This window comes from Panicum virgatum, chromosome 3N (assembly GCF_016808335.1).
Source record: "Panicum virgatum strain AP13 chromosome 3N, P.virgatum_v5, whole genome shotgun sequence".
Classification (NCBI taxonomy): Eukaryota; Viridiplantae; Streptophyta; class Magnoliopsida; order Poales; family Poaceae; genus Panicum; species Panicum virgatum.
The window spans coordinates 9122255-9131548 of record NC_053147.1 but is presented as its reverse complement, the minus strand read 5'-3'; the positions used below and the strand labels follow the sequence as shown (position 1 = coordinate 9131548).

The 9294-nt window shown below is 47.1% G+C and overlaps 1 pseudogene; it reads right to left on the bottom strand.

Annotated features, from left to right (window-relative positions):
- Positions 1 to 1238: 1238 nt before the first annotated feature.
- LOC120664200 lies at positions 1239 to 8951 on the bottom strand (annotated as a pseudogene).
- Positions 8952 to 9294: the final 343 nt, after the last annotated feature.

The following is a 9294-nucleotide window of genomic DNA, read 5'->3' as shown; positions in this document are numbered from 1 at the left end:
ATGGCACTTCATAACTTCATCAGGTTGTCAAGAAAGGGACCGACACTTCGCTCATTGTGACCGTGATCCAAACTATATGCCGGCTGCTGCTTCGGTACAGCAGCCACCAATTGAGGAGGCGCCTGTTGTGTTAGATAACAAACAGATGAACGAATTTCGCGATTTGATTGCATTTCAAATATTTCATGGCGGGCAATAAATGTGTGTTCAAATACATGGGCGCTCAAATAAATTATGTATTTGAAGTTGTAATTTTATGAGGACTTGTTTTTTTCCAATCGGTTTTTGTAAGGATTTGAAACATTTTTGTTATGTTTGTAACACTTTTGTGTTGTTTCGCAAACTGATGTAATTTTTGTAAAATAAATTATTTGCTTTAGTAGGGGTGCCGCATGGTATTGGCCAAGGAGCCATTTGCATGCCGCATGCAAAGTGCATGCAGCAAATTCCATGGGATCAATAAATACGAGTACAACTATCTTTTTTCATCCTCTGATTACCCAACTCTGCCACCCATCAATGAGGCCTGACACATGTACAGATTTCAACACAAATTTGACATAAATTTAGCACAAATTTTGGCACCCAATTTTGGGATCTAAACACGGCCAAAAACACACTCTGCTTCTGTCAGGGAGAAAGAGAATAATGAATGGATTTGGCAACAACTTCCCCTCTTTGTCAGGGTACAAATCAACACCAATGATCTTCGGATGCCCATCGCATTCTTGCTCGCAAGTTCAGTACTAGCAGTTCGTGCCATGAGACCTGAAGGTGTATGTGGAGGGTCATGTGCTGACCTCACCCTGTCGTCGTGCGCTTGAGCTCTGATTGATGTGTACTCGGTCTTAATTCTCAGAGTACATTATTCATGCAATTTTCGGAGTTGTCGCATTCGCTTAGTTCGGTAGGGTGTAGACTAAACGCAAAAAAAAAATTGCTTTTCGAATCTTCCCAATTTAAAGCACTAAATGAAGTCTATTTATAAAACTTTTTGCACAGATGGGTTGTAAATCGCGAGACGAATCTAATGATGCTAATTAATTCATGATTAATTAATAATTAGCGGATGATTACGGTAGCATCACTGTTGCAAATCATAGATTAAGTAGGCTCATCCATGTAAAAAGTTTTATAAATAGACTTCATTTAATACTTCATATTAACAAGATTCTTTTTCACTTTAATGTGTTTATGACTTTTTTGCGTTTACGGGGTGGGACTAAACACACCCTTGGTTCGTCAACCCCAACTTTATTGTCGCCAAGACAAACTCGATCGGCCAGTACAACAGAAAAAGAGGCAGCAAAAATGGCGGGCGACTAGGAGGATTAATAGGGCTCCTGGCGGGCGCAGTCCAGGTTGGGCCCGACGTCGACGCCGAGCATGCCGCAGTACCGCCGGAAGAACCCGATCCGGTCGGCCACCGGCGCGGCGTTGCCGCTTGGCCCGCACTCGATCCCGCCGTTGATGATGTTGGTCGTCAGCCCGAACCCCGGCGCCCGGTTCGCCGCCAGGTCGCCGGGGCTGGGCCGGTAGCGCCCCACCATCACGTCGTGGCACGACAGCTTGGGCGCCCGCGGCGTCATCCAGAACCACAGCACCGTCTTGAACGCCACGTCGGGGTCGGTGGCCACCACCTCCGGCTCCCGCAGCCCGTCGAAGCCCAGCGCCTTGCCCGCCGGCCCGTAGTTGAAGTTCCTGCACGCGACCCCAAAGCAAATCTCGTCACCTAACCTCACCTTCTCCGTCGCCGGCGGAGCTTCCATCCAGAGAAACGCGCGCGTCGTACTCGTGCGTACCAGGAGAGCTGGATGGGCCCGCGGCCGTGGTAGGACTTGCCGGGGAAGCACGTGATAGAACTCTAGGATCGACACAGTGTAGGATTTCTTTTCTTTTCTTTACATCAAGTGCAAAAGACTCAAGATCTATTGTATAAGCGATATATGAAGGAACGCAGTGAGAGAGTAGAGAGAGACCATCACCACCAGCGTTTGAGCTCGATCCAGCGGCCATCTCCGGTTCGCTGATGACGATCTGCTCTAAGGCAGCGACGAGCGGCGTAGTGGTGTCGTGAGCGTGACGTCGAAGTCGAGGGTGATGGCAACGACGCCGATGGATCAACGTCGATGGAGGCGGCGGTGAAGCTTCCCGCTACTCCAGCGCACCCTCTAGATCGGCTAGGGTTTAGAATGTGGGAGAGGGTACTGGCGGAGCAACGAACTTCGGTCACCGTGCCCCAGCCCCTTCACCCCTCTTTATTTAGCGCTGTGCAGCGGGGGCCCACCAACCATTAAGGTTGGACGCCCCCGATCAGGGCGCAAATCAAGGTCCTAATAGACCGTTGGGTCTATTAGGAAAGAGATCAATCCAACATTCTCCCCCTTGATCTCACTTTGTTCTTTTAACTTTATACTTTAACTTGAAACTTTTTCCTTTAGTTGTTCCATCACAGATTAATGAATAGAGCATGCTTTATCGTCACGGTCCAAGACCGATGGACTCAACAGCTACCATACACATCACTGTTTTGAAATAAATTCTTTATCTCTTGGACCCTTTTGTTTTCCAGAAATCACAAGATTTCCCTTAAACCCATGCCGGCTATGTGTTCCATGAACACATTGGGTGGTAAGCCTTTTGTGAGCGGATCTGCAAGCATTTTCTTTGTACTTATATGCTCGAGTGTAATAGAGTGATTCTGGATTTTCTAATTCACAACATAAAACTTTATGTCAATGTGTTTGGCAGCACCACTTAACTTATTGTTGTGAGCATAAAACACTGCTGGTTCATTGTCGCAGTACATTCTGAGTGGTCTTTGAATGCTGTCTACCACTCTTAAACCGGGTATAAATTTCTTTAACCATTCAACCTGCCCCGAGGCCTCATAACATGCCACAAATTCAGCGTACATCGTCGATGATGCAGTGACGCTTTGTTTGGAACTTTTCCACGATATAGCTCCCCCTGCGAGTGTGAACACATAACCAGACGTGGACTTTCGGTCATCGATGTCCCCCGCAAAATCCGCATCTGAGTACCCTTCTATCTCTAGGGAATCAGATTTTCTGTATGTTAGCATGATGCCTTTTGTGCCTTGTACATAACGTAATGCTTTCTTTACCATGATCCAGTGTGCCTGTCCTGGATTACTTTGAATACAGCTGAAGCATATGGAACCGCTTTCATTTGATCGATCTTATACTGGTTCCTGGGACATTGAAATTTCCCAAATCTATCGCCCTTGACTATTGGAGCAGGTGAAGGCTTGCACATATGCATACTGTATTTCTTTAGAACTTTTTCTAAGTATGTCTTTTGTGACAGTCCCAATACCCCCTTTGTTCTATCTCGGTGAATTTCAATTCCCAAAACAAATGAAGTTTCACCAAGATCTTTCATATCAAAGTTTGAGGACAAGAATTTCTTTGTCTCCAGTAGCAGACCAACATCACTACTAGCAAGTAGAATGTCATCCACATATAGGATCAGGAAAATAAATTTTCCACTTCTGAATTTTGCATAAATGCAATTGTCCTCCTCATTTTTTTTAAACCCAAATTTTCTTATGGTTTCATCAAACTTTAAATACCACTGCCTAGAGACTTGCTTTAATCCATAAATGGATTTCTTTAAGCGACACCCCATATGTTCTTTTTCCTTTCATGACAAAACCTTTTGGTTGTGCCATGTAAACATTTTCATACAAATCCCCGTTAAGGAATGCCGTCTTTACATCCATCTGATGTAACTCTAAATCATAATGTGCCACCAATGCCATTATAACCCTGAAGGAATCTTTACACGAAACCGGAGAAAAGGTTTCGTTATAGTCTATCCCTTCTCTTTGCGTAAAGCCTTTTGCTACGAGTCGTGCTTTGAACCTTTCTACATTCCCTTTGGAGTCATGTTTTATCTTGTAAACCCATTTACAGCCTACTGTTTTGGCTCCTTTAGGAATTTCCTCTAAGTCCCAAACACCATTGGAACTCATTGATTTCATCTCATCCTTCATAGCTTCCAGCCATTTAGATGAGTGAATACTTCTCATGGCTTCTTTATATGAAGTGGGATCACCCTCCATATGAACCTCTTCTGTATTATAAACTTCATAGTCGCTAGAAATAGCCGACCTTCTTTCTCTTTGTGACCTTCTAAGGGCCACTGCTTGTCGCACATTTTGTGCATCAACTTCTGGCACATTTTCCATAGGGGGCTGTAGCTCCTCCTCCTCATGTCCAACCGCGGGTTCAGGCAGTTCCTGGATGACAGGTTCCAAACCTTCGTTCACTGTTGGTATGGGTGGAGTTGCGACAGGTGTTGACACCGTAATAACTGGAATAGTCGGTGCAGCAACAACCGAAGAAGGTACTGACATCACTATTTCAGGAACTTTTGGTGCAGCATCAACAGGTAGTGAGAAAAATGGCTCTTGAATCATAGGAATAGGCACGTACACCCGCTTCTCCTCAAAGTCAATTTCTCTAGGTACCATGCTCCCCCTGATCATTTCATTTTCTAGAAAGACAGCATGTCTCGTTTCTACAAACTTTGTATGTCTGTCTGGGCAGTAGAAACGAAAACCTTTCGACTTTTCAGGATAGCCTATAAAATGGCAGCTTACAGTTTTGGGATCCAGTTTTCCAATATTTGGATTAAACACTTTAGCCTCAGCTGGGCTCCCCCAGACCCGTAGGTGAGTCAGTGAGGGTTCTCTTCCTGTCCATAGCTCATACGGTGTTTTGGGCACCGATTTGCTTGGCACTCTATTGAGAATATGGATGGCGGTTTTTAACGCCTCCATCCACAGACTCAATGGCAATGTGGAATAACTCATCATACTGCGCACCATATCCATTAGTGTACGGTTGCGCCTTTCAGCTCCTCCATTTTCCTGAGGCTCCCCCGGTGTAGAGTATTGAGCAACTATTCCATTTTCCTGTAAAAACCTCGCAAAAGATCCAGGAACTTGTCCATAAGGGGTATGTCGACTGTAGTACTCCCCTCCACGGTCTGATCTTACTATTTTAATTCTTTTGTCAAGCTGATTTTCAACTTCAGCTTTGAATATTTTAAATTTATCCAATGCCTCAGATCTTTCTTTAATTGGATAAATGTAACCATAACGGGAGTAATCGTCTGTGAATGTTATGAACGAATCATAACCATCCACACTTTTCACAGGAAACGAGCCACATATGTCAGTGTGGATTATTTCTAATGTTCCTGCACTTCGTTTGGCACCCTTTTTGATTTGCTTTACCAATTTTCCTTTAATGCATTCAACGCATTGTTCAAGATCAGAGAACTCTAGCTGTGGAAGAATTTCACTTTTCACTAATCTTTCAATTCTCCCCCTCGAAATATAGCCTAAATGACAGTGCCATAATTTCGATGAAGTATCTTGAGTTCTCTTTCTTTTCTTTGTTTCTTTCTCTGACAAGGATTCATTCACATTCATATTACATACAGAATACACTTTATCACGCATAGATAATAAATAAAGATCATTGTAAAGGATAGCATCACCAATACAATTATTATCAAACCATAGTTCACATTTGCCATTCGCAAAATGACAACCAAAACCATCTGTGTCTAAGCGTGATACACTGATCAAGTTTCTTTGAAGCGAAGGAACAAATAAAACATCTTTTAATACAAGCATGAAACCATTAACTAGCTCGAGGGAGACATCGCCAACAGCTTCCACATCTGCTTGTACTCCATTCGTGACTTTAATTTGTCTTTCGCTTCTTAGCGTAGTCCTTGTCGAACGGAATCCCTGTAAAGAATTTGCAACATGCACAGTTGCACCAAAATCAATCCACCAAGTAGATTTAGAAAACTTTAAATACAGGGATTCATTAACAAATGAAATTACATTCTCACCATTCTTTGCCATTATCATCTTTAAATAAGCGGGACAATCTGCTTTGCGATGCCCCTTGTCAAAACAGTGGAAGCAGTCATCTTGAGCTGGAGTGCGCTGTTGCTGACGCTGTTGCTGATACTTCTGTGGCATAGGGGCTTTGTCTTTAGCTTTAGAGGAAGAAGCAGCATGGAAAGGCCTTTTCTTGTTATTATGCACAAAATTGACAGACCCACCATTCTGTTTCTTGAGTCTATCTTCCTCTTGTGCATACATGGCAATTGTCTTTTCCATGTTCCACTTCTCTGGCTGTGAGTTATAGTTTACAACGAATGTTGCAAACTCTTTTGGCAGAGAGGCGAACACCAGGTGCACCATAAACTCTTCCTTGAGATCCAAGTTCATTGGTTTGAGCTTGGAGTTCAAAGCGCACATCCCCATGATATGATCTCTTATTGTACCGGCATTGCCATAGTACCTCTTTGTGATCAACTGCTCTATGATCTGTGTAGCATAAGTCTTTGAAGAACCAGTAAACTGGTTCTTTATCTTTTCAAGGTACTCTGCAGCTGAATCACACTCTCCAATTGAACCCAAAATGTTAGGATCAATTGTGTTCTTTATAACTGCCACACATTTCTTGTTGGCGTTATTCCACTTTGTCTTTTCGAGATCATAAGCCATCTGTAAGGGAGCATAGTCCCTTTGCTTTTTCTGCCACTCAGCATCAGTGCCAGAATCTCCTCTCACTGGAGCCAGTGGCTCAGTGGGCTTTGGAGTGGTGATGATCTCATCCACTTCTCCACAGACGAAAATAAGATCAACCTTCTTGATCCATTCGCCATAGTTGTCTCCTTTTAGAGTTGGGATGTGACTGATGAATCCCATCAAGTTCATCCCCGCTGAAAATTTCAAAAAATAGTGAGAACATAATAACAACAATTGCATGTAAAATTCCAACATTGGTCAAAATAGAACATACAACTGTTTATGCAATTAAATCTATATCACCGTTGGGCAGAAATAGAAATAAATGCACAAAAACTATGAAATTACAGTATTGTAATTAACAACGTTGGTCAGAAAATTAACAATACCATAATCCTCAAAAATAACCTTTTAATCATGCTCTTAAACTTTAATTGTCTCGTTAGTTCGAATTAAAGTATAAAAGCAACTATATAAACTTAGCAGCGGAAACATGTATGAATTTCTATTTCCAGAAGCAAAACTATAAACTTTTATCTCTAAACAATAAACACGTTGGTGCAAAATTGAATAGAGATCAAACTATAATCAAAACCATTCAAAAAACTATTGAAATTGCTTCTGGAAAAAAGAAAATGGATTAAATATTTTACTGTTCAAGTGACCCAATACCGAATACAGCCCGCGACGCGCCGTGCCAGGCCTTCGGCCCAACAGCCAACGCGCGGGCCACCAAGTCGGCCCATCGCGCTCGCCCACCTGGGCCTTATTCAGCCCGGGACGCCGCGGAGCTCTCTCGGCTGTCGGATCTGATCCGACGGCTGGCCGCGACCCTCGCGGGATCAAAACCGGCGACGCCGGTGTTTCCCGAAACCCTAGCGACTCTTTCTCCCTCCCCCTTCTCTCTCCACGAGACGCAGCGGCAGCCACGGAGCGGAGGCGATGGCCATGGCGGCCGCGGAGGAGAGGACGAAGCGGCGCCGTTGCGGCTTGCTCGCCGGTGTGTGCGCTCGCCGGTGGGTGAGCGCGCCGCCGTCGAGCTCGCCATGGATGGCGCCTTGCTTTTGAGCCCGCGCGCGTGCGCCCCGGCGTCCCGGCGGCGAGCGGCGGAGCGTCCTGTCCCACGCCCCGACGAAGCAGACTGCGCGGGTCTGTCCCGCACGAGGGCGGTCGGCTGTGGGACGGTGCAGGTCAGTACCCACCGCCCTTTGCTCTAGGGTTAGGGTTTGCTGTTCGATTTGATTCGAAATCGATCTTTTTCTTTTGATTTGCTTTCGATTCGCACTCGAATCTTTCTATCCCGACCTCGATCTACACGTGTGTAGGCTCTGATACCATTGATAGAACTCTAGGATCGACACAGTGCATAAATCGAGTAGGATTTCTTTTCTTTTCTTTACATCAAGTGCAAAAGACTCTAGATCTATTGCATAAGCGATATATGAAGGAACGCAGTGAGAGAGTAGAGAGAGAGACCATCACCACCACCGTTTGAGCTCGATCCGGCGGCCATCTCCAGTTCGCTGATGACGATCTGCTCTAAGGCAGCGACGAGCGCCGCAGTGGTGTCGTGAGCGTGACGTCGAAGTCGAGGGTGATGGCAACGACGCCGATAGATCAACGTCGATGGAGGCGGCGGTGAAGCTTCCCGCTACTCCAGCGCACCCTCTAGATCGGCTAGGGTTTAGAATGTGGGAGAGGGTACTGGCGGCGCGACGAACTTCGGTCACCGTGCCCCGGCCCCTTCACCCCCTCTTTATTTAGCGCTGTGCAGCGGGGGCCCACCAACCATTAAGGTTGGGCGCCCCCGATCAGGGCGCAAATCAAGGTCCTAATAGACCGTTGGGTCTATTAGGAAAGAGATCAATCCAACAGCACGGCCACTCCGTGTTGCTGGCGTCGCAGTAGTTGCTCGGCGGCCTGATCTCCTCCTTGAAGCAGAGGCCCCACGCGAAGGGCCCGTCGGGCGCCGTCGCCCACCCGCCGGTAGTCTCGTGGGAGATCTGCGCCAGGAACGACGCCACCTCGCGCTTCCGGGTGGCGGCGTCGCCGTCACCGCCGAACCCGGGGAACCCCGCCGCGGCGCGGAGGAAGGAGGTGTAGTTGTATAAGCCGCGCGCGGGGCAGGCGGCGGCGTCCTTGTGCAGAAAGAAGGAGCGGTACACGTCCTCCCTTCACGATCGACGCCACCTCGCTGCGGCTCTGGCCGTAGCCGCGGCCGCTCCTGGGGAAGAGGCAGTCCCACCTCCACCCCGACCACCACCACGCCTCCGCGACGCCGGCATTGGAGGCGATGGCCAACAAGCCGGCCAGCAAGAAGATGGAAGGGAGGGACAGGCGCGCCATTGCTGTCTCAGCAATTCGTCACTATCGGGCACGCGGCCGCCGGCGAGCGCGCGCACTGCATTGGGGGCGCAGCGACCGTGTGTGTATATAGACAGAGAGAGAGAGGAGTATGTGTGCTGGCAGCAGCAGGTGTACGTAGCACGGTCTAGGCGAGGACACACATGGCGGGCACGTGCGTGGATGCATCCCCGGCCGCGCGGGGCGGCCGAATTGAGGCGACGGCGACCGGCGGCGCTGGCGGAATATAGCTCATCATCGATCTCCCTCCCACAATGCACGGTTGACTTTGATCGGCCTTGCTACATTATTAGATCATGAAAAGCGCAGGTGCGCTAAAGCATCTTGGAGCTAGCATCGATCTGTTG